Source organism: Octopus bimaculoides, chromosome 13 (assembly GCF_001194135.2).
Source record: "Octopus bimaculoides isolate UCB-OBI-ISO-001 chromosome 13, ASM119413v2, whole genome shotgun sequence".
In the NCBI taxonomy this organism is placed as follows: Eukaryota; Metazoa; Mollusca; class Cephalopoda; order Octopoda; family Octopodidae; genus Octopus; species Octopus bimaculoides.
This window is the reverse complement of record NC_068993.1, coordinates 10565658-10570683: the sequence shown is the minus strand read 5'-3', so window position 1 is coordinate 10570683 and position 5026 is coordinate 10565658. Positions and strand designations below refer to the sequence as shown.

General features: G+C 33.6%; 1 protein-coding gene across 1 annotated transcript in view; it reads left to right on the top strand.

Annotated features, from left to right (window-relative positions):
• Positions 1-5026, top strand: part of LOC106872757 (proteoglycan 4) — a 329051-nt gene that overhangs the window by 185905 nt on the left and 138120 nt on the right. The window lies entirely within an intron of this gene.

Here is a 5026-nt window from a genome sequence, read left to right as displayed (position 1 = left end):
AACCGTTTCTAAGAGAATCAAAAGGAATCTTCTAAATTGCATGAAAATAGTCTCTTTTCATTGAAGATTTCCAACTCACTATACAGCATATACAAGACCCTTACTTTATTTGAAATCAGATGTTTTGTTGTTGTTTTTTAGCCCCAGGTTAACAGCCATGATTGAGTTGTGCTACGATCAAAATCATAATGAGTTCAATACCTGGACTGGGCTGTGTGTTGGGTTCTTGAGCAAGAGATTTTATTTCCCGTTGCTCCAGTTCACTCAGCTGTAAAAATGAGTTGCGACGTCACTGGTGCCAAGCTGTATCGGCCCCTTTGCCTTTCCCTTGGATAACAACGGTGGCGTGGAGAGGGGAGGCTGATATGCATGGGTGACTGCTGGTCTTTCATAAACAAATTTACCCAGACTCAAATTGGAGGTTTCTAGATGCAATCCCATGGTCATTCATGACTGAAGGGGATCGTTACTCCTTTACCCTGTGATCAAAATCATGTAGCCATGTTTACCTTTAGCCAAAAGTATTCTGTGATGATGTCTGTTTGTTCTGGGTTACATTGCTTCTGTGACATCATCCATCATGTTATTTATCTATTTATAATTGTGGATATGGAAGTGTAGTAAGAAACTTGCTCCTCAACCACATGGCTCAGGGTTCAGTCCTGCTGTGTGGAACCTTGGGCAAGTGTCTTCTACTATAATCTCAGGCCAACCAAAGCCTTGTGAGTAAGTTTGGTCGACGGAAACTGAAAGAAGCCTGTCATATGTATATATATGTGTGTCTTTGTGTTTGTGTATGTCCCCCACCACTGCTTGGCAACTGGTGTTGATGTGTTTACATCCTGTAACTTAGTGGTTTGGCAAAAGAGACTGACAGTAAGTATGGGGGTTAATAGATGTGACTAAAAATTCTTCAAGGCAGTTCCCCAGCATGGCCACAGTCTAATGACTGAAGCAAGTAAAAGATAAAAAGTTTATTTATTTCTATGCTTTGGACTGTGAAATTTATGAAACATTAGTAACTACACAACACGTGCAGCAGCACTGGGATGTGGAGTGACTCAGTGAAGTACAACATTTCACTTTTTGCTAATACTCCACATTCATAGATCTATATGTTGCCAATTTTTGTGGGTGTCCCTACATTTTCCATATTCAGATCAACCAGAAGCATATCATTTGTACAAAAGTTTCCTCAATATAGTGAGTGAGTTTATTAGTTCTAAATGTATAACGCTTTCATCTGTTTACTCTGCTAGATATTTGAATTTGGCTATTTTGTTAACTTTTGGCAATTTTTACTTTTGCAGTGGCAATACAATATTTATCTCCAGCTGCTTTCTCATCCATGATCAAAGATTCTATTTGTCTTTTATAAACTTGTCCATTTTTTAACCAATTCTTGCTCTCTTCTGTTTAATGTTACATTTTATGATTTAAAGTTCTGTCTTCAAATTCACAGCTCTTGTGTTATGTCTTCACTTTCAGTTCTTCTCATAAATTAATTATTCATGCAATACCAGTTCCTTTTCTTCCCCATTCTCACCATTGTTTTTATCTGCTTGGATTCCTCTTCTATTTATGCTTTTATCTCCTTTGATCATCCTGTTTTTCCTATTGTTGTAGTCTTCTGCTGTTGTTGTTGTTAGAAATGAAAGTATGAAAAATTTGGCATTTTCTTCACTACCGCATCTTCCCAATTCTCATTACCATCTGAATTTCGATAAACTAAAATGTTAAAAATTTGACATTTCATTTTACCATTTTCATTATACTAAAGCTATATTAGAAGTGTATTGTTATTTAGTGGAAAGGTTTCAAAATTAGTAATCTAAAAATTATTTTGTGAAATTGGATTATATTTCCCCACCTACACTTAGACTTCCCTTCACTTTTCCAAACATCTCTTTCTAATCCTATAATGGCTCATTTTACTGTGTCTGTTCAGGAGCCAGCCTTCCTCACTCATTATCCTTCAAATTGAAGTGAACCCCATTGTGTACATTTCAACGGGTAGTTTTCTGGTGTACCAAATGATATCATTGAATATGTTCTTCGCTTATTAGAGGATCACAGCCAGGTATTTCAAGATTCTGATTTGTATTTTGATGTTCTTTAACCATTTCAATATCAACCCATCTGCAACTGTTTCTAGTCTTTAACACAAAATCCTTAATTTAGCCCTTATAGTAATATATTAAACTCAGTGATGTAGCAAAAAACGACTACAATCACTAATATATCAGCCGACAAATGTAACCCTCTTCTTGATTGGTTAGCAACTTCATCACAAACCAATCATGTTGCAGATTACATCATACAGTTAACAGGTATAGTTTTCAGAAGTTTCCTGTCAGTTTTTGGCATTTTTTTTTTTTTTTAGTAATTTTTAATAATTTTATAGGAGGATGAGTGACATGATTGATAACACTAATAGTGATCAGGTTATTGATAATGCTGGGAACAGCAGTAGTGATGTAAAAATAACTTTTATTATATTCTGAGGAAAGAAATGAAGAAAATGACTGCAGTGATAAAACTGACAAAAGCAACATGTCTTCAGGGATTCATGTCAAAACTTTATCATTAATCTAGATGTTCATTACTATACAGACAATCTAATTAGCATAACTTGTTTAATTTTAACTAGCTTTGTTAATTACTCTGTGTAATTGTGTCATTTTGTTATTCTATTATTTTAACTTTTTGTGAAATAGTTAAAAAGGGCCATGGTACCCTAGAGTCATTTTTAGATTAAAACCATCCATCAAAATTTTATGTGAGGGTCTTTTGTTGAGTTATACTCCCAAATTGCCAGCTACAATAATGAAAAGGTTCTTTCATTAAATCGTTCCAAATTTTTGGTTATTTTCAAAATTAATTTAGATGCATGAATAGTATGCTTTAGAAATATTGTCATGAAAACATTGAGCTTAAGTAATGATAAAATTATTCTTCAAACTAAGCACATGGAAGTGTGAGGGAGTGTTTGACCTCTTAGAAATGGTAGCCAAATCTCCCTGAAATCACAGTCTAGTGTTTTGAAAATATGTTGTCCTTGACTATAATTTGTCTAAAAATTAGATGGGATGGTCATGGCCGTAGTGCATTTAAGTATATGTATATATATATGTGTGGGGCTGAACAATAGCCATGGTTGGAATACCATTGGCCAGAGATCTGACCAACTTTCCATAATCAGTGCTGACCTAGAGCCAAACAACAATGATAATATTACTTACAACACATCATCATCATCATCATCGTCATCTTCATTCTCATCATCAATCCCTTGTCATCATTGTTGTCATCAGTATCAAAACCAACATCGTCATTGTTATCTCCCCATCATCATCATCACCATCATCATAATCATTGTTGTCATCAGCAACAAAATCAACATTGTCATCATTCTGTCATCATTCTCTTCATCATCATCATCAACAGCAAAATCATTGTCATCATTCTCTCATCATCATGATCACCCCTCTCTTCATTATCATCATATGTCCCATCATCATCATCATCATCAGCTAAAATGTTAAACGTTTGGCATTTTGATTTACCGTTTCCATTCCACAAAAGCCATCACCACAAATATTGTTTACAGAGAGGTTTTTGTTTTTTTTTAAAGTTGATAATCTAAAAATTATTTTGTGAAATGAGATGGAATTTTTTAATTTTATTTTTATTCCTTTTAACAAAAATTCCTACAGTTTTATTTTGTAATTTATTTAATTATAATTTTTGCTTATTTTTATTTGTTTTCCTTTTTTGCATATTATAATTTATTCTTTGTTATTCACATTGATATTTAAGATAAACAAGCAAATAAATATATATAAATGTACAAAATAATGGAAGTTGGCTTAATTTTGTTACCAAATTATTAAACAAATTAAGAGAGAGAGAGGGAGAGAGATATGAAATCATCAGGTGCTGATGCTATGTAAAAAGCACCCAGTACCCTCTCTAAAGTGGTTGGCATTAGGAAGGGCATCCAGCCATAGAAACCATGCCAAAGCTGACAGTAGGAGTTTGACACAGTTTGTCAAACAGTTCAACCCATACCAGCATGGAAAAACAGATGTTAGATGGTGATGATAATAATGATTAAATATCAATTACAGGCATATGGCATAGTGGTTAAGAACGTGGGCTACTAACCCCAAGATTCCGAGTTTGATTCCAAGGATTGACCTGAACATTAATAATAATAATAATAACATCGAAAAATACCTTAGGAATGAGAACCCAGGTTCGAAATTTCCCCAAGACACCTGAAGAAGGCTGGAGGGTATATCAGCCGGAACGTTGTGTTAACAACGAACAAGATGAGGACAAATATCCGTTGAATGTAAATAATGTACAGAATTCCTCATCTCTTAAATATAGAACTGTAAATATCAATTATGTTGTCTTATATTAGACTATTATGTTCTGTTCTTCATTCTGTTGTGAACCAATGAAATAGCTTTTATGTGGTTGATTGACCTGTGAGAAAATGGCACCCAAATCTGCCTTAAGCCGCATCTTAGCAGAAAAACTCCTAACCTAGGATCTGTAGAAACAGGGTAACTTCAAAGGTAGTTAGTTCTAGGGTACAGGGTAACTATGAGCTGACAGGCCTTTCAAAAGCCAGGCATTTGCATGTGATGTCTAGACAAGGACACACACACACGTTTGATAAATATAGTGGTAATGTAGTAGATGGCTAAAAGGACAGCATCTGGTTTGTGTAGTAGAGATGAGTAAGAGTTTAGTTTTGTTTTTGTCAGTTTTAAATATATATATATATATATTGATATATATATATATATTGATATATATATATATATAATATTAGGGACAAAATCCAAAATTACAGGTAAAAACTCAATTAAAAGCAATTTATAAAAAATTCAAATTAAATTAAGCTTTATAGATAAAATATATAGTTTTAGGGAAAATAACCAAGTTTCAAGAACTCATCGATGAAAATCCACTATCACATATAGAAAAATTAATAATTAAAAGCACAATAAAT